The sequence below is a fragment of the Entelurus aequoreus genome, linkage group LG04, assembly GCF_033978785.1.
Source record: "Entelurus aequoreus isolate RoL-2023_Sb linkage group LG04, RoL_Eaeq_v1.1, whole genome shotgun sequence".
Taxonomy (NCBI): domain Eukaryota; kingdom Metazoa; phylum Chordata; class Actinopteri; order Syngnathiformes; family Syngnathidae; genus Entelurus; species Entelurus aequoreus.
This window is the reverse complement of record NC_084734.1, coordinates 59,911,609-59,933,475: the sequence shown is the minus strand read 5'-3', so window position 1 is coordinate 59,933,475 and position 21,867 is coordinate 59,911,609. Positions and strand designations below refer to the sequence as shown.

The following is a 21,867-nucleotide window of genomic DNA, read 5'->3' as shown; positions in this document are numbered from 1 at the left end:
GCTGTCTACCTGCACCTCAGTAGGAGACAGTACTCCTTTGAGAACAAAAATGTACACATTTTGGACAGGGAGGATGGATAGTATGAAAGAAGAATAAGGGAAGCATCTATGTCAAGGTTGAAAAACCATCCCTAAACAGAGGAGGTAGTCTGCGACACCTCCTGTCCACATACAACACTGTTCTTTCAACAATTCCTAAGACTCTGCAATGTAGCCTCCAACAAATAACAGGAGTTAGAAACATTCTGGTCACCTTCTGTGACCAGAATGCCAATTGTGCCAATTGTTTTACAACTGAATGGAATGCTTAGGCCGGGGATTCCGACTATTGTGGACTGGTAGTCGTCGATCCACAGCAATCGTTTTGCCACACAATACCTCAATGCTAACGAGGGGCAAATACACTTCAATGACGGTCGTTTGCTTTGACAGTTAGGATTTCTCGTTTCCATTAAAACAGTTGTTTTTCTCAGGGCAAAACCATCCTTGCCCAGGCACGACCTAACCAGATGGTTGCGGTTTCGCTCCTCAGTTCCTCTGTGATCACGTCGAAGTATCCTAGAGCAAGATAGTGAACCCCCAGTTGCTCCTGATACAGCGTCATCAGTAGGTGAATGTGGTCGTAGTGTAAAAGTGATTTGAGTACCTTGAAGTAGGACTGCACTATTATGGCCAAAATAATAATTTCGAATATTTTTTATCAAAATTGAAATTCCGATTATTCACTATTTTATGAAAAACATTTTTTTTGCACTTTCTATTTTAAACAAACTGTATGTGAACTTGGCTTTCATTTCAAAACTAAACTTAAAATAAAAATTAATAATATGTAATTAAATACAATTTACAAAAAACACAGGGCTAACTACAAATAAATATGCCATTGCAGAGTGCGATCATAAAGTAAAAACAAGTGGAACAATTTTGATTATGCATAAAGGTAACATGTAAAGAGAAAACACTGTAGGGCAAATTTAAGACTTTTTTAAGACCATAGTGAATATAATTTAGAACCATTTCATGTCCATACGGACAAAAAAGGGAAAAAAAAGAGGAAAATCAGAGGGCCAGAATGTAAGTATAAGTATTCTAAGTATATGAATTAATTCACTGCTCTTTCATATTGGAAAAACAAAATTAACTACGGTATACATCAGAAGACTCTACTAATTAAAAAATATCCATCCATCCATTTCCTACCGCTTATTCCCTTCGAGGTCGCGGGGGGCGCTGGAGCCTATCTCAGCTACAATCGGGCGGAAGGCGGGGTACACCCTGGACAAGTCGCCACCTCATCGCAGGTAATTAAAAAATATATATTAGCAAACTATACCAGCCAATTTTCAGATATTTTTCCATATAAGTGTTTTCTTGCAAGAGGTGCAGTGTGCTTCATATCAAGTGTTTTCATGTAACAACAAGCAGAATGTCAGCAATGGTAGAGGAAAGCACAACAATATAATGTCTGTGAAAGGGACTGTTAGCATCTCCACTAAAGCCAAATGGTTAACTTTTGCAGTGTTTTTGAGGCTGTCAGAATTGAACAAACAGATGAAAACATCTGCAGCACGACTACTGTATCTGCAAAAAGTTGAGAAAAACAGTACCGGAAGAGCGATTGTCTATAAATAAAGAAGGCGATTATGCCTCAAACTGAATTTGGATGTGTGGCGAAGTTTGTAGAGTGGCCGTGCCAGCAATCGGAGGGTTGCTGGTTACTGGGGTTCAATCCCCACCTTCTACCATCCTAGTCACGTCTGTTGTGTCCTTGGGCAAGACACTTCACCCTTGCTCCTGATGGCTGCTGGTTAGCGCCTTGCATGGCAGCTCCCGCCATCAGTGTGTGAATGTGTGTGTGAATGGGTGAATGTGGAAATACTGTCAAAGCGCTTTGAGTACCTTGAAGGTAGAAAAGCGCTATACAAGTATAACCCATTTATCATTTATTTATAATAATGTGGATAACATTAAAAACTGTCTCTGCTCATTTTGTATCTGGTGTGTATGAATACAATTTTACATGTTTTTTTGTGAATTTTTAGAAAACATATTGCTAATAAACAAGGACTATGTTTGTTTTAAGCATGACAAGATGACAATCGCAAATTTTCCTTGCTTTCCTTAACCCACCATAAACTGAGTGTAAACACTAAACAGACAACCTTTATAGTTTTTAATGTCAGTTGCTGTATACACTTGGAAAAAAGATTAGGCATGAAAAGCTGACCTGAAATTATTGGAATAAATAATATAAATAATATAAGAGAATGATGATGTTTTTTTTAAGTTTTACTGCTGTGAATACAGTTTTACTACAGAGAAATTAGCGCGTGCTTACTGTATGTAATAGTATGATTTCACTAGTAAACATCTCATTAATCTTCTTCGACAATTGGCGCAACTTTACCCACATAACACTCCTTTTGGGGGGGTTAAATTAATCCGTGTATAGTTGTGCAAGTGTTTGTGGCGTTTCAGCATCTTTTGACACAGACTTGACCCGGATTTTTGACTTTTAGATTATCATTCCATTAACTTTTCACCGCAATGTTTACAAACGGTTCCCTTCTCCTTACATCCGGATCCTAAACACGTTATACGTTTCCATCAACGGCTTCAAACATGCATTAAATTACTTACCCATTTTATGCAAGTAATTTGGCTTTGCTTGGGGCTTTCGTTATGTTTTCTCCACTGCTATGCTAAGCTGTAACAACACACCGCTGCGCAAGCACAGCAAGCTAGGTGGTGAGTGACTAAATCTGACCGGGCAGCACAAGTAGCCTAACCTGACTCTCGCCAGATCCTTGTAGTTCGCTGAGCTCCACACAAGGATCTGGGACTTCTCAATAGGATATGTATTTCAGAAAGCAGGGCCTTGTAAAAAAAAATCATTGTATGTGATTGGATAAACCACTTGTCTGTTATCTTGAATGACGTGCTACTTTAACCACTCACATCGAAATCAACCCGTGACACTGAGGAGAGCAACGCTGGGAAATCCAAAACAGAACAGCCGACATATTGGATAACAACAGAGCAAAAAATTACAGAACATTTACTGAAACAACGCAGCAATGTCAGTAGACGATCGATGTTGTTTGTGCAAAAAATCAATGTCAGCACATGACTCCTCGTTGCGTGCCGCCATTGTTCATTTGAATCATTTGTAAAGGATCAACAATACTACCAAACTCTGGACATGTAACTACACGGTTAATGCTTTCCAGCTTGGCGAAGCTTAGCAATGCTGTTGCTAACGACGCCATTGAAGCTAACTTAGCTACGGAACCTCGACAGAGCTATGCTAAAAACATTAGCTCTGCACCTACGCCAGCTCTCATCTGCTCATCACGACCCGTGCTCACCCGCGTTCCAGCGATCAACGGTACGACGAAGGACTTCACCCGATCTGCGGCCCGGAGACGGAGGAAGTCAAGGTGAGGTCGGCGACTAGCGCGTCTGCTATCCTTCTCAAAGTCCTCCTGGTTGTGTTGCTGTAGTGCACCGCTAATACACTGATCCCACCTACAACTTTCTTCTTTGCAGTCTCCATTGTTCATTAAACAAATTGCAAAAGATTCACCAACACAGATGTCCAGAATACTGTGGAATTTTGAGATGAAAACAGAGCTTTTTGTATTGGATTCAATGGGCTCCGAATACTTCCGCTTCAACCGTTGACGTCACGCGCAAACGTCATCATATCGAAACGTTTTCAGCCGGAAGTTTGCCGGGAAATTTAAAATTGCACTTTATAAGTTAACCCGGCCGTATTGGCATGTGTTGCAATGTTAAGATTTCATCATTGATATATAAACTATCAGACTGCGTGGTCGGTAGTAGTGGGTTTTAGTAGGCCTTTAATGTTTTATTGTGTATAGTTAATTCCTATACGACATATTTTTTGCTCAAACTCTTAATGGATCGTCCCTATACAGAATGTACATAACTTAAAAAAATACTTCTCTCTATCAATAATAAAACCTATGTGGATATGGGTAGTGTCAGTGCCTATTTTGTTCTCAATATGACTATACGCTGTGGAAATGTGTTCCAACATTAGCACAGCTAATTGCGGTTTCTGGCACTGTATGTACATCAGGCACATATGGAGTGGTAGTTGCTTAGCACAATATAATGCTTTACATGTAATGGTTTTCTACTTTTGACATGGTAATAGGCTATATGATTTTTGCGTAACGTGGTTTTTGTGTGACGTGGGTTGGCTCATAGAATTGCATTCTGCACTGAAAGATGGTGATGTGCGTACATGAAAGAGAATGCAGTGTGTCAGGTTGGATGCAATATAGAGTTATGCTGAACGAAATGTGGCGGTAATTTTACTGTTGGCCTTGGCTTGCCAACAAAGTAGGCCTATGCAATATATAATATATTGTAGCGGGGCACTAATTGTTCTAATCACCAGATTGGGGATTGGTGGATAGGTTGGATGTGACCAGTTATAAGGGTACACACCTACGGGGGAAAAGGGTTGTTGTTGTTATTGTTGTTGTTGCGGAAAGAAGTCTGATAGTAAACTCACCGGCTCAGAACTACTGCTCTCTCGCCTCATTATCTCGACTCCTACAATATTATAAATTATTATTTATAATTATTTCGATGGTGGTACATGCGGTCAAACTAGACATTTTAGCAGGAAAATGCCAACAAACTGTCCCGACTCCCGACGAAAATATTGCTCCGTAACTTTACAAATACAAACCCCGTTTCCATATGAGTTGGGAAATTGTGTTAGATGTAAATATAAACGGAATACAATGATTTGCAAATCATTTTCAACCCATATTCAGTTGAATATGCTACAAAGACAACATATTTGATGTTCAAACTGATAAACATTTTTTTTTTGCAAATAATCATTAACTTTAGAATTTGATGCCAGCAACACGTGACAAAGAAGTTGGGAAAGGTGGCAATAAATACTGATAAAGTTGAGGAATGCTCATCAAAGACTTATTTGGAACATCCCACAGGTGTGCAGGCTAATTGGGAACAGGTGGGTGCCATGATTGGGTATAAAAACAGCTTCCCAAAAAATGCTCAGTGTTTCACAAGAAAGAATGGGGCGAGATACACCCCTTTGTCTACAACTGCGTGAGCAAATAGTCAAACAGTTTAAGAACAACGTTTCTCAAAGTGCAATTGCAAGAAATTTAGGGATTTCAACATCTACGGTCCATAATATCATCACAAGGTTCAGAGAATCTGGAGAAATCACTCCACGTAAGCGGCATGGCTACAAACCAACATTGAATGACCGTGACCTTCGATCCCTCAGACGGCACTGTTTCAAAAACCGACATCAATCTCTAAAGGATATCACCACATGGGCTAAGGAACACTTCAGAAAACCACTGTCACTAAATACAGTCGGTCGCTACATCTGTAAGTGCAAGTTAAAGCTCTACTATGCAAAGCGAAAGCCATTTATCAACAACATCCAGAAACGCTGCCATCTTCTCTGGGCCCGAGATCATCTAAGATGTACTCATGCAAAGTGGAAAAGTGTTCTGTGGTCTGACGAGTCCACATTTCAAATTGTTTTTGGAAATATTCAACATTGTGTCATCCGGACCAAAGGGGAAGCGAACCATCCAGAATGTTATCGACGCAAAGTTCAAAAGCCAGCATCTGTGATGGTATGGGGGTGCATTAGTGCCCAAGGCATGGGTAACTTACACATCTGTGAAGGCACCATTAATGCTGAAAGGTACATACAGGTTTTGGAACAACATATGCTGCTGAAAAAAAAAAAAGTTTTTGAACATCAAATATCTTTGTAGTGCATTCAATTGAATATGGGTTGAAAAGGATTTGCAAATCATTGTATTCCGTTTATATTTACATCTAACACAATTTCCCAACTCATATGGAACCGGGGTTTGTACATTTGGCTCATCGGCATCAGTAAAATGTGGCATAATTACTTAGTAAACCATCTTGCAAGAAGCATAAACTAGAAAAACCTTCAGTGTAGGACTCGCCGATTGCCATTTGAAGTTCCTTGGAGTAGGATTCGGATTTGGCTGCGTATCTGGCAACCTCAGTCATGGAGAGTGGGAGGGGACTACAGAATTTTGACCGTGATTGCAGTACCATTTCTGGCCACATTACTACAAATGGCACCTTTAATTATGATTTTGGCCATAATTGTGAAGGCCTATGTATAAGATCAGATCTCCTATATGAACACACAATTTGTATCTATGTGGACAAAAAGAGCAGTTAAGTCTTATGGAAATTAGGTGCCATCTTTCAGAATTTTTACATTTGTTTTTATTTTGGCATCTCTTATGTCCATAAAGTGCTATCATGCACAATTTTCACATGTATTTTATTATTTTTTCTGCCCTTTTACTTTGTTTATAATGCTTGTGTTGTTTTCATATGCACATTCAACTTCTACTTGAGGTTCATGAAACAGTGTTTTTATCTACAATAATGTTTCTTCTACAAAGGAAATCATTTTAAATGAGTTGTGTTTTTTAAATAAAACTTGGTTAAAAAATTTAAGTTTAAGTACTTTTTGAAAATTTGGACCACATTTAAGAATACCATGATAATAATGATAACTGTGATCATTTTGGTCACAATAATTGTGATGTTCATACTGTGACATCACTAGTAGAGTGGGAAAACAAGTTGCTTCTATATTGAAGCTATTATCATATGATTTAGATTTAGATTTTATATTTATTGGTCCCCGTTGGGGAAATTAATTTTCCCTGCCGTACATTTAAAAAATAGACATTACACATCACGAACAAAAATAACAAAAAGACATCATACATGACAAACACATTTACAGGCTTGTCAGACAGGTCGGCCAGGCCTGCTGTTGAGGGCGGCTATAGCTGCAGGGATAAGGCTTTTCCAGAGGCGGGCCCTCCGGAATTTGATAGTTCTGTACCTGCACCCCGATGGTAGTGGGATGATGTATTGGTGTAGTGGGTGAGTCATATCCTGGACTATTGTGTTTGCCAGTCGAATGATGGACCTGTGGTTTAGATCTGAAATGTTGGGTGTGGGTAGGCCGATGATTTTAGCTGCTATGTTTGTAATGCGTGTGAGTTTGGTCCGGTTGGTTACAGTAAGCAAAGTGAAAAAACATGTGGAACAGTACAGAAGGATGGGTTGAACGATGCTTTGGTATAGTAATAACAGGAGGTGAGGTGCAACGTATAGTACTTTAAGTTTACGGATGTCTGACAGTATCTGTTGACTTCTTTTTTGAATGTCCGTGGTGTGCTGATGAAAAGGTGAGTTTATTGTCCAAGGTTACGCCCAGGTATTTAAAAGTGTCAACTGTTTTAACTGTTTGTGTGTTTATGACGATGGGGTGCTGAGGTGAGTGGGGGTTGAACCATATTTCTTCTGTTTTATTGACATTGAGTTCCAGATAACTGGCTGTGCATGACTCTGTGAAATGTTTGACTGTGTTATGATAGTCCAGGATGGATTGACTGTTGGAGAGGAGTGCAAGAATGGCTGTGTCATCGGAGTATTTTAAGTATGTTGTGGTGGGTGAGATGCTACGGCAGTCCTTGGTGTAGAGTGTGTACAGGAAAGGGCTCAACACACATCCATGTGGGACCCCGGTGTTGATGGTAAGCACCGGGGATGTGTTTGAGCCCACCCTTACTGCTTGCAGTCAGTCGGTGAGGAAGTTGTGGGTGAGGTGGGATGTTGAGATGGTGTAGTTTCCGGATCAGTAAATGCTTCTGTCGAGAGTTGAAGGCGGAGCTGAAGTCCACAAAGAGGATCCTGGCAAAGTTGCCTGGGGAGTCCAGATGCTGGAGGAGGAGATGCAGTAGGCAGGCCACAGCATCCTCTGTGCCCCTCCTGGCCCTGTAGGCAAATTGGAGGGGGTCCAGGTGTGGGGTGACAACTGGAAGGATGATGTAGAGCAGCAGTTTCCCCAGGCACTTCATAATTATGGATGTGAGGGCTATGGGGCGGTAATGGTTGAGTTCTGTGGGTCTGGATTTCTTCAGTACTGGGATGATGGTTTCAGTTTTCCACAGTGTAGGTATTGTTGCAGTCCGGTAGTATTGACAGAAGAGTGAGTGTAGGATAGGGGAGAGCTCATTTTCATTCATTCATTTCATTTTCATGTTTATTTCGAATATGTAGACAAAAAAAAAACAACAAATTTTGAAAAAAAAACCAACAAAAAAGCCATTCAAAAATGAATAACAAAAACAACAATAATAATAATAATAATAGTAATAATAAAAAGCAAAAGAAACAAGAAATGAAAATAAACATTTAATGTAAACATATCCGAAAAGGAGTGAGAAGAAGTAAAAACTTATGTACTCCCACCCCTCTTATTACTTACTGTATGTTTAATAATAATAATAATAATAGTATATAAAAATGTTATGTCACATAAATACATATACACACATAAGTACGTACACATATATACATACATACACACATACATATATATATATATACATATACATATACATACATGTACATCCACAACACACATTTAACAACTATGAATGTGACACAACAGCGTGTATACATAGTATACATATACATACACATACAAACCCACTGACTCTTAGTGCAGTTCACTATATCCTGTGAACAATATATTTTTGTACATTCTTTTAAAAACATTGATGCTTGGACTTTGCTTATGTACTTCGCTCAGATTGTTCCACAACTTGACACCTGTGATGGAAATGCGAAAACTTTTCATGGTGGAATTTCTCATCTGAATTTTAAAATTGAGTTCTCTCCTCAAACTATGCCCCCCCTCACGTTCACTAAACATGTTTTGAATGTTCAGTGGTAACAAATGGTTCCTAGCCCTGTACATAGTTATTGCTGTTTGATATGAGACAATGTCGGTGAATTTTAATAATTTAGACTGTAGAAATAGTGCATTGGTGTGTTCCAGATAGCCGACCTTGTGAATGGTCCTTACTGCTCTTTTTTGTAAAATGATTAGTGACTGTAACGAACTTTTGTAATTGTTACCCCAGACTTCAGTACAGTAGTTTAAGTATGGCAAGACTAAAGAACAGTAGAGAGTGTGGAGTGACTTATGATCCAGAACCTGCTTTGCTTTGTTTATGACTGCTATACTTCTTGCTACTTTGTATTTTACATGTGTAATATGTGCTTTCCAGCTGAGCTTGTCGTCAATTGTTACACCAAGGAATTTGATTGTGTGCACTTGCTCAATAGCCACCCCATCAATTTCTATATTCAACTGTGTGTTTAACCTGAACCTGCCAAAGAACATAAACTTGGTCTTGCTCACATTCAAAGATAATTTGTTCCAGTCAAACCATAATTTCAGTTTATACAACTCTTCATTTATGTTCTTTTGTAATATATCTAGATCATCACCAGAGCAAAATACATTAGTGTCATCTGCGAAAAGTACCATAGACAGCAATTTGGATACTTGGCAAATATCATTTATGTACAGTATAAAAAGTTTTGGTCCCAATACTGACCCCTGGGGGACTCCACAAGCAATGTCCAAGCAATTTGAGCTATGGTTTCCCAGCTTCACAAACTGTTTCCGTCTGTCCAAATAGCTTTTTATCCAGTCTATTGCCATACCTCTTATACCAATTTTCTCCAGTTTATTAATTAATATATTGTGATTGATAATGTCAAAAGCTTTTCTGAGGTCAATGAAGATGCCAATTGCATATTGATGTTTATCAATTGCGTCTGTGATTCTTTCAATGGATTCCATCAATGCCTGAGAAGTTGATCTTTTAGTTCTAAAACCATATTGACTCTCTGAGAGTACATTATTTTTTTCCAGGAATGAATCTAATCTGCTATTAAAAAGTTTCTCCAATATTTTTGAAAATTGAGGCAGTAGTGAGACAGGTCTGTAGTTTGTGAAGAGGTGTTTGCTACCATTTTTATACAGTGGAATGACCTTTGCTATTTTCATTTGATTTGGAAATGAACCGGTTTGAAACGATAAATTGCAAATGTGAGTAAGTGGCTTAGAAATCCCCTCAATGACCAGTTTGACCAATGACATGTCAATATCATTAAAATCTGTTGATTGTTTGTTTTTACAGTTTTTTACTATGTCCAATATTTCCTTCTCTTCGACTCTCTCAAGGAACATTGAGCATGGATTTCTCTTCACCAGATCCCCCATATGCTCTCCTTCCACCCCTCGATCCATAATTTTACTCTCTAGATCAGGGCCTACTTTAACAAAAAAGTGATTGAAGCGATCTGCCACCTCCTCCATATTGTAATTTTCAATATCATCTTCTTTGAAATATTTAGGTAAGCTGTTTTGTTTGACACCATCTCTTATTATACTGTTTAATATGTTCCATATCCCTTTTATATTATCTTTATTACGCTCTAGTTTATTCTTGTAGTATTCTTTTTTACTTATCCTTATAATACTGATTAACTTATTTTTATATTTTTTATATTTATCCTCAGCTTCTTTGGTTCTCTGTCTAATAAAATTCCTGTATAATGCATTTTTCTTTTTACAAGCATTTTGCAAACCTTTCGTTAACCATGGACAGTTATCAAATGCTCTTGTTTTGTTGTATTCTTTGATTGGACAATGTTTATCATACTTTGACTTAAATATTTCCAAAAATATATTATAAGCACTGTCCACATCTTTTTCATTATAAATCATATCCCAGTTCAGTGATACTAGATCCTGTATTAACATATTAATTGATTTGTCTGTCTTTATTCGCCTAAATATTTTTTGTTTACCTGTCCTATTCTTATAAACATAATCAATTACTGTAAATACTGGCAGGTGGTCGGTAATATCGCAGACTAATAACCCACTTATTTTGTTATCAATTACATTGGTAAATATGTTGTCTATGAGAGTGGCACTGTGAGATGTAATTCTACTGGGTCTAGTGATTGAAGGAAGTAGGCACATACTGTGTATTGTATTTATAAAATCCTCTGTGCTTTTATGATTGCTATGTTTCAATATATCTATGTTAGTATCTCCACATATAAATATATTTTTATTACCTATTCCTGAGAACATGCCTCCCATCCAGTCCTTAAAAGTATCAATACTTGAATCGGGCGCCCTGTATACACAACTGATTAGCATATTTTTTTTGTTTTCCATGCAAATCTCAATTGTAATGCATTCGAGAAGGTTATCAACCACCTGTGACATAGCCTCTACAATCTTGAAATTGAAATTTGTATCCACATAAATTGCTACTCCTCCTCCACCCTTGTTAATTCTGTTTTTATAAGTAAGTTCATAGCCATCCATCTCAAAGTCCATTCCCCTTTCCTTGTTGAACCAAGTTTCAGATATTGCTATGATATTGAATGGTTGTGAGAATGAGTACAAATAGTTCTTAATGGATTTAAAGTTTGTATATAGACTTCTACCATTAATGTGAATAATAGATAACTTCCCATCTGCTTTGATGTTGTGATTATACTGTTCAGTAGTGTAGTATTTACAAGAGTTATTAATGTTGGAAAAGAAATTTATATCTGGGTCAATGTCCAGTTCCAAGTCCAGTGTGTTGTGCTCATAGTGATCCAATGTGTTAAATGCAGTAAATTGTTCATAGTCCATTATCCGCTGATTTAGATGACTGTCGTCACCCATTGTAGCGAAAGTCATATTGTTGTGTGACATGGTGTGTTGTTACCTTAGTTCAGTTAGACCAGAATGCCAGTCCCTTTGGCTCTTCCCTACTGGTACTTGTCTAACTCCTCCATGCTTCTGATGAGTACCACTTTTGCATTCATTCCGTTCAACTTCACAAAAATCTTGCAACTTGTGGTCCAAGTATTCTGTATTTTCCCCTGCTTCCTGAGGTGGCGTGCCTTTTTTGCAATGTCTGCGTTGTGCTTCGTTAAGTGCTCGTTTAGAAAGATGTTTGAGCCCTTTAACTTTCTCCCCTGGCTCAGTAGTGCGGTCTTGTGCTTTCGGTTTGCAAACCTTATGATGACAGCTGGTTTGTCATTGCTGTCGTTGTTTCTCCTGGGCAGGGTATGGCAAGCCTCGATGGTGTTACAGTCCAGTGTGATTCCTTTGGACTGTAGAAAGGTAGCCACTTGTTGCTCCGTTGAGATATCCAGCTCACCGTCGGCGACACCGCTCGCCCCCGCGTTGTTACCGGCGGTCACCGCCCTCGCGTATGACCGGGGTTTTATGTGGAGACCCGATACAATCACATCATTTATCCTGCTGTATTGCTCCAAAGCTTGTACCCTGCTCTCCAAAAAGTCGAGTCGTTTGTCCTTCTCGGCGTTCTGGATCCGCAGCGTCTTCACTTCCGCAACCAGCTCCATGATCGTTTTCTGCTGTTTACTCACAACAGACATCTCCTCCGTCAGAAAGTCAAGCGACTTTCTAATTTCGTCGATGTCCTCCTTGTTCTTCTTGGTTCCCATGTTGATTACCACTCGGACACTGGCTTAAAGACGAGCCACCCGAGGGTAACACGTTAGCAGTGTTTGTAGCAAAAGTTTAGCAGCTCGGTAGCTTGTTGTAAAAAGTAGTAGCCTCGTGTAGGCAAAGTCCACACAAACTACACTAGTCCAGCACACTCACTTGACCATGCATTGGCGTTTTCAAAGCACAATATCCAATTATAGAAACAGGGAAAAAAATGGTTAAACTGAGAAATCCGCAAGGACGCTCTGCTCTCCATGGCACAGTCCCTGATCACCCTGGCTGGAATGCCATCAGGCCCTGGTGCCTTGCCTGGCTTGCAACGGCTCAGCTGGCGCCGTACTTCCTCCTCTGTGAAGGGGGCCAGTTCATCGGGGTCTGGTGGTGGGAGGGCTCTCGGCAGGTCCTGACACTGGTGAGAAGTCCAAAATATCAAAACGGGTAAAAAATGTGTTCAGGTCTTTAGAGAGGGTTTCCGGGTCACTGACAGTGCATGATGTTTTTGGTTGGCATCCTGTCAGGGTTTTCACCTTCTGAAAGACCTGCTTGGTGTTCATGCTGCTGAATTCAGTTTCCAGTTTGTTTTTGTACTTCAGTTTTGCTTTGAATACCTCGTTTTTTGAATTCTTATTTTTTGCCTTGAGGCTGGCCCAGTCCTGTTGCCTGAACGATTTATGTTTTTCCCCCTGGCTTTTAATTGTGGGGTAATCCATGGTTTGGAGTTGGGATAGATATTTATTGTTTTGGTTGGTATTGTGGAGCTCATCCAGAATTTGATGTAGTCTGTAATGACAAAGACCCTGTCATTCAGACTACCATCAAAAATGGCCCAGTCGGTACAACTAGGGAGCCATGGAGTTGAGTGGTGGCGTCCTCCATCCACTGGGGGGCACTGCTGCAGTGTGGTTTGTGGCGCTTTAGTTTCTAATTGTATGACGGAAGTAAACAGATGACGTTGTGGTCAGCAGCTGCGAGCAGAGGGTGTGAACAGGCACGGAAGGCATCTGTGATGTTCCCGTAGCATAAGTCCAATATGTTTCCCCTTCTTGTTGGAATGTCCACATACAGTTGGAAATGGTAATACATTCTCCAGTCTGCATCCGTTAAAGTCCTCCAAATACAGCAGCGGAGCACCGGGATACTTAGCTAGCATGGCATTAGCATCCTCGGCTATCAGCTCCGCTGCTGTGTTGATGTTAGCACTGGGGGCTACATAGATACAGCTGACCACAACAGTGGGGAATTCCCGGAGAAGATAGAAGGGACGGAGGGACAGGGTCAACAACTCCAGGTTGGGTGTGCACACTTTACGGTGCACTTTGATGTTGTTGTAAAGGCAGACCCCACCGCCTCGCGTCTTCCCCGAGTGCTTTGTCCTGTCGGACCTGACGATGGTGAAATTGTCCAGGCTCACCTCAGAGTCGGGAACCGACTCGTCCAGCCAGGTCCCACTGAGAGCGATGAAACAGATGTCTCTAAAGGCCCTTTCAAAACGGCACCTTGCATGTAGTAGATCCATCTTGTTACGGAGTGATCGTACGTTGGACATGATGATGGTGGGCAGAGGAGGTTTAAAGGGACGTCTTCTTACCCGGCTCCAGATGCTTCCACGCCTTCCCCTTTTCCTCGGCCGAAGCTCCGAAGGTAGGACCACGGCAGGCTTGGTGTTACTCCACAGCGAGGCTCGATGTAGCAGGAGTTCATCTCAGCTGTAGGTGAGTAGCCGGTCGTTGGTGTCGGGCTGTAGTGCTAGGCTATTGCAAATCAGCGATAAGATTGTGAGAAAGGCGGCGATCACCTGGTATCTTGTCATAGCTGATCTGTCTGACTTTTGCCTACATACAATGTGACAGTTACACGTAAAGCACGCACATAAAACATACATAAGACACTAGACACAGGGTACGATCAGTGCTGTCGCAGCAGAGCATGCGCCATATATCTGATTTATGACACCGAAAGACTTACAAAGTTTGCGAGTAAATAGATATGATCAAAATAGTATCAATCTCACGGAGATTCCCAAGCAATTTTGAGAAAAAGGCGTTGGTTGAGGAAGGGGCGGGTGCGTGCATGTATGCCCAATTAACTTGGGTGTGATGTTGAAATGTTTTTGTAGACTGGGGCCGATCTCAAAGTTCGACACCAGGTGTTGAGAAAAAGGAAGGTCAAAAGCGTCCATCGTTGAGGTGTCCTCGGGGGTGTTTTTCAGAACAGCCTGTTCCTGATAGCGTCAAGGCCATTCGAGGGAGTCAAATCGTAGATTAGGATGTTGTTTTCTTCAAACAGTCAAAACAATGACTTGCCTGCTCTATGTGTCCGTGCTGGTTCCTCTCAAATTCAATTCAATTCTCCTTCTCAGCAAACATCTCCATGATGTGATCCATTTTGCGATTCAGTTCAGAAATCGCCACAGTCTGTGTTCCCACAGCCCGGCCCAATCCTTCCATTGCGACGAACAGCCATTGGGCTCCTTGAGTGGCTGCCATCGTCTTCCGTATTTGACGATACACCAGAGCAATGCCCAGCCCAATCAGCAGGTGCCCCGCGATCACGGTTCCAAATAGGTAGATGTCTTCCACGTCCTCGATGGAAAGGACTTAGAGGCACATGATTCTCCATTTATCCCAGGAGTCTCTCACGTACCCCGCAGCAATGGTTCCATCAGGGCAGCCAGGCTCCCCCGAACCTCTTTTCCTTGTCGAAAAGACTTTGTCAATTGCGTCGAGAGTCCAGCTGATCATATCCATGTTTAATGTTTAGATTTGAGAAAAGCGCAAAAAAAGAGGCTTCAAAAAAGTTCAGACAAGAAAAAACGAAGAAAGCAAGCAGGGAAGGAGGGAGCGGAGAAAAATACGACCGCCTTCACCAGAGGTGATGTCTGCTCTCACTGCGATGACGACTAAGAGGATGTCCATATCTTCCCGTTTAGATGAAGAATGAATATTGATCCACACGAAGCGTTAACAGTTGTGTGTGTTTGTCTCCATCTTTGGTGTGTTTGTCTCCATCTTCGGGTATGAATTGAATGTCACAGATGAACAACTTCCAGATTCATGGCTAAATCTTCCTATCATCCAGATCAGGGGCATGATTTATAATTCAAAAAAACTTTGACCAGCCGAGATGATGCAGGAGCAGTAGGACATCGCTGCCGGCTCACAGTAAAAGCAGCAGAGATCTACTGAGCTGTCTGTATCATTGCGCCGCTTAAAAAATAGTTTGTCTGCGTTAGCGCTTATAATAACAACATTGCTAATATTTGGTTAATAATCAGGTCACGATATGTATAAAGAGTATTGTTGGGGTTTTTTGGATGGTTATATAGAGGGTTTTGTGGACGAAATAGAGAGCCCCACTTGATTACATTGTTAGCTGATTTTTTTTTGTATTTATTTATTTACGACTTAGAAAGCATAAAAAAAGAAGAACATTTGTGTTCATGTCTTATATAAGGATGGTGAATGATAGACAACAGATTTCTGTCAAATTTTTGCATATTTGCAGAATGACTGATCTGATATGGTCAGAGTACAGAAGTGTTATTCCAGTGACGTCAATCTCCGCAAATAGCCGAAGGTATTCGTAATGTTCAAAACGGCTGACTAAATTTCTGTGATGTTTAAACAGTGTTTTTACATACTTTGCGGATTGTAAATACGATTGGATATGGTTTAATTGAACCAATTAAGCATATATAGTCAACTTGTTTTTCACTCTACTGGTACTTTAAGACTTTTAAGACCCCGTGGATACCCTGAACATGGAAACAAAACTTTTGAATGTTTCAGAGTTCATTCATAAGGCTCTGTAAATTGATAGGAGTTTTACACTACCGTTCAAAAGTTTGGGGTCACCCAAACAATTTTGTGGAATAGCCTTCATTTCTAAGAACAAGAATAGACTGTCGAGTTTCAGATGAAAGTTCTCTTTTTTTGGCCATTTTGAGCGTTTAATTGACCCCACAAATGTGATGCTCCAGAAACTCAATCTGCTCAAAGAAAGGTCAGTTTTGTAGCTTCTGTAACAAGCTAAACTGTTTTCAGATGTGTGAACATGATTGCACAAGGGTTTTCTAATCATCAATTAGCCTTCTGAGCCAACGAGCAAACACATTGTACCATTAGAACACTGGAGTGATAGTTGCTGGAAATGGGACTCTATACACCTATGTAGATATTGCACCAAAAACCAGACATTTGCAGCTAGAATAGTCATTTACCACATTAGCAATGTATAGAGTGTATTTCTTTAAAATTAAGACTAGTTTAAAGTTATCTTCATTGAAAAGTACAGTGCTTTTCCTTCAAAAATAAGGACATTTCAATGTGACCCCAAACTTTTGAACGGTAGTGTAAATCCGAAGGAAATGACCGTTCAGGCATGCGAAATACAAAGGGTCCCCTCCGGTGGCACAAACCCACGCGTAAGATCAGGTTTTCAATCCAGGTGTGTTATTTCTACTTTTCAAAAACCGAACAAGATCGGATTAAGGTATTTCCATGGTTTGTAGGATGTTTATTTCGGGGCTAACTAGGAAATGGATGGATGGATGGACTAATTTTGGTGCATAGACACATACTGAATGATATGATGATGATGAGTAGCATGGGGGCCTCCACAATCAGCACTGAAAAGTGGACTGGACAAAAGGTACAATATAAAGCTTCCAAGCCCTGTGACCATAAATAATGTTCCTCACTTCTAAATCTGTCCTTTCCCCAGGCCACCAGTCTCTCGAGGGCATATTCCATACCTATATCTCTTTCAAGATCCTGCATCCAACAGAGAGGTCTGGTCTGCATATATTACGTCTAACTGTAGGCTTTTGGGGACAGAGCCTTCAATGCTATGGTTACTCTGGGTTGATCCCATCAAATTTCCGCAATGTGTCTACTCCAAACGTGAATCTGAATCTTTTCAGATTCACGTTTTCGTTTCAGTTGTAACAGACCTACAATATTGAAATGCTAGTGAAGAGAAGACCATTGTATTTGTGTATAGAAGCAGAAGGTGGAAAGTCAGAGCCCAGTCTAGAGCCCTTCTGCTCTGTTTGTCTGCACACAATACACATGTTGTTATAGTCTTAAGTCATACATGCACAATGTTAGCTGTTTAATACTTATTAGGCAAAAATACCACAGTACTGACCTGTTGTTTCCCCAAGATTTACAGCTTTGTCTTTTATTGTTTGACTTTATTGTAAACCTATGGCCATAAAACGTTAACTTGCTAATTAAAAGTTGAATGCAAACAGTATTATAATCGCGAAACGCAGCATTACCTCTTTTAAATCAGGTGATTAAGTAACTCACTGCAGCAGAAAGCACACATAGCAACTCTAGACATAACACAAACTACCTGAAACCAAAGATGTCTTCCACTAAGGATGTCTTCAACTAAGGATTTTTATTGTCGAATCTATGGCAACATTTTTTCAAAAAGGGTAAAGTTAATGGGTAACCTACAAATCAAAATAATGTGATATTCAGTACTATATAAATGGTCACTAGGTGTCAGTAAGGTCACATGGATGTAGATATAGCCGCTAAAAAGATGACAACTAGGAACTCGATGGTAGTGTGACTCTCCTAAAGGTAATAAAAAAGAAACATATGAAAGAAATACAGTTGTTTCTTGAGAAAAAAACACATTCGTAACTTTTTCCATCTCAAAGAAAAAAGCTAAAACAATCAGAAAAACAAAGAAACCCCTACTTTAACATAATGATACTAGATACAGTACAACTAGGGCTGCAACGATAAACAGTATAATAATAAACCGCAGTCAAAACTCTTACGGTTAGTATTACCGTTTTAAATTAAATTATTATTATCTGACCAGATTGTTTTTGTGGGTGTGGGGTGTCCGGTATTTAGGATGCACTAGTCTCTGGTTTGAAGTGTGCTTCAAACCAGACAACACCCCACACCCACTAAACAATCTTGTGTATGCTATTCCGTGTAATGATGAATGCACTGAATTATATATTGGGGAAACAAAACAACCACTAATCCGAATTATGGCACAGCATAGACAGGCAAACTCTACAGGCCAAGACTCAGCTGTCTATCTGCACCTCAGGGAGAAACAGCACTCCTTTGAGAACAAAAACATTCTGGACAGGTAGGACGGATGGTACATAGGAGGAATGAGGGAAGCCATCTATGTCAAGGTTGAAAAAACATCCCTGAACAGAGGAGGTGGTCTGCGACACCACCTGTCTCTTACATACAACACTGTCCTTTCAACCATTCCTAAAAGACTCTGCAATTTAGCCTATAACAGGAGTTATAAATGAGAAGGGGACCAGAATGCCATTTATGCAATTTGTTTACAACTGAATGGAATGTTAATGTGGGTGATTCCGACTATTTTGGACTGGTAGTAGTCGATCCACAGCAATCGTTCTGCCACACAATACCTCAATGCTAACGAGGGGAAATTTCACTTAGACTGTCGTTGGATTTAACAGGGGGATTGCTTGTTTGCATCAAAACAGTTGATTTTCTCACTACGATAGGGCAAAACCATCCATGCCCAGGCAGACCCTCTTGGTTTTGGAGTATAGATATTTGGGGTTTTGGCACCAGCCGCTAGACTAGATCTGACCAATCTAAATCTATGAGCATGAACTGATGAAGCTTACTGGGGTATTGGCACCAGCCGCTAGACTAGATCTGACCAATCCAAGTCTAAGACTAGATCTGACCAATCTAAGTCTATGAGCATGAATTGGTGAAGCCTACTCGAATGAGAGACGAAACGTTCAAGTTCAAGTTCAAAGTACCAATGATTGTCACACACACACTAGGTGTGGCGAAATTATTCTCTGCAATTGACCCATCACCCTTGATCCCCCCCTGGGAGGTGAGGGGAGCGTTGGGCAGCAGCGTTGGGCAGCAGCGTTGGGCAGCAGCGTTGGGCAGCAGCGTTGGGCAGCAGCGGTGGGCGCGCCCGGGAATCATTTTTGGTGATTTAACCCCCAATTCCAAGACAAACCAAACAGTCCAGTTGCGATTGATTGAATGCCCTGGGATTATGTTTGTTATCTTTATGAAGTCTGCAGTGAGAAATAATCAGTGATGTTGATGAAAAAAAAAAGTGAACGCTGTGATGTGTTTTTGAAATTAATGCGCCGCATATGCTTAAAATGATCAAAATATGTAAATATTAAATATTATTAATGTGCACATTACTATATTACTTATATACTTACAGCATGTATAAACAACCTTAATGGAGGCGTTTGGATGTTTTAAAGGGCTTTTATAGGCAGAATAGATTACCTACGGCTCAGAAGATCATCGGCCGCCCTCTCCCCTCTCTGATGGACATCTACACCTCCCGCTGCCTCAACAGAGCCAGTGCCATCATCAAGGACAGCACCCACCCTGGCTCTGACCTGTTCCACCTGCTGCCCTCTGGGAAGCGGTACAGGTGCATTAAAACCAAGACAAACAGGCTAAAGAACAGCTTCTTCCCCAGGGCCATAACCACCCTGAACAGACTTCCCCATTGACCCTCATAACTGCCTTCTCTTCGGTGCAATAACCCATTCCACCAACCACCCTGTCATGTAGATATTCATGTACATATTCATTTCACCCTCTGTATAGAGTGTACATTTGTTTTATCGCACTGTATGGAATGGCCTCAATCTCGTTACCCTGCGTAATGACAATAAAGCTGATTCTGATTCTACCATAGACTCCACTTTAAGCTGACTTTTGATTACATTTATTTATTATTCAGAAAGCATAAAAAAACATATGTTTTTAACTTTCATAAAGATTGTGAATGATAGGCAAAATTTGTAAAAAGTGTAGTTCCCCTTCAAAGTTTTTCTCCATTAAAAAACATTTATCAATCTAAACTTGCATAAACACATTATTGTCTGAGTAACTAAGATATTTAATTGTGCACATTACTCAAAGCTTTAAGACAACAGGAAGTGAATTTGCGTGATGTCAGATAAACCGGACGTGATGTACCGAACACACTTTTTTTTTCTTTCTCATTAAAAAAAAACACTTGAACTTTTACAAATTAAAAACAGAAGATGATAAACATGTTTAAATACTGAAAAAAACTATAATATGGCTCTTAAGTAGCCAGAACAATGTTGTTATATAGCATATTTCTTCTGCCATCAAAGTACAGTATGTTGTATGGCTATTTTTTTAATTATATTTTTTATTTATTTAACATGGTTATAAGTGTGTATGAGTACCTGTTGAGCATGTGATAATAATGATAACTGTGACAATAACTGTGATATGAAATTCTCATATCGTTACATCCTTAAGTACAACAAAACTGGTGTGTGACAAGTGTGTGTACGTGTGTATGAATGAGGTAGGTTTTCTGTGGTCGAACAAAAAAACAGAAATTAAACAGTTATAAAAGTTATAAATTAAATATTTGATTAAAGTTTTTAAAAAAAAGGTGCAAGCAAGCAAAAGGCTTTTTACTTCCAGAAATAATAAGCGTAAGGTGGATAAAGTAGGAAAATGGTGACAGGCACAATAACATGGTGTCTGTGAAACCGCCTATGCCACACATACAATGCTGTCCTTTCATTTCTTCCTAAGAAATGTTATTATTTAGCTTATAAAAAATTACAAACATGACAGAGCTGCTTTTGCTCAGCTTTGCCTACAACTGAATACATATTAATGAGGGTGATTCCATTCTAACAACTGTTGTTGTGCTGGAAAAGGCCTCATCCCATTGTATCCTAACAACTGTCATTTTGCACCACAATACAGCGAAACCATTCTTGTGGAGGCCTATAGTGGTTTGCTAGAAGGGATGGGAATTGATAAGATTTTTCCGGTTCCCGTTCCACTTTCGATTCTACTTATAAATTCTTATTTGGAAAAAAAGAGAAAAAAGGGTGGATTGGCATCAATTTAGTTTAGTGTAGAGTAAACATTACAAAGCCCACAGTGAGGTCTCAAGAGGCACATACGGAGCATTGAAGAATAAAATTTTAAATATACATTTTTTAAACATAAAAAATGTATATTCTTCTGTAGAATTTAATCATGTGCAAATTACACAAGAATGTAACATTTAGTAACATTTGATATTAACTTATTATATGCAAAGTGCGATATGTCGAGCCTTTTTTGTTTATAATTGTGATGATTATGGCTTACAGTTTAGGAAAACTTTGAATTGAAAATCTCAGAAAATGTAAGGTTTCAAAAACTGTAACCCATGGTGATCAAAATGATAAATAAAGGCTTGACATATTTCGCTTTGCATGTAATGAGTTATTATGAAAGATTAGTTTCACATTTGAGGTTAAATGTTATGAGTGTCATTAATTTTATGAGTGTCAAATGCTGTATAATAAAATGACAGAGAAAATCTGGTTGCAGGAAAACATGCAACTTTTACCTGACTAAAATTGAACATTC

General features: G+C 39.7%; 1 protein-coding gene across 2 annotated transcripts in view; it reads right to left on the bottom strand.

The window, feature by feature from the left end:
• Positions 1-21,867, bottom strand: part of LOC133648882 (storkhead-box protein 2-like) — a 103,187-nt gene that overhangs the window by 49,760 nt on the left and 31,560 nt on the right. The gene's annotated exons all lie outside the window — the stretch shown is intronic.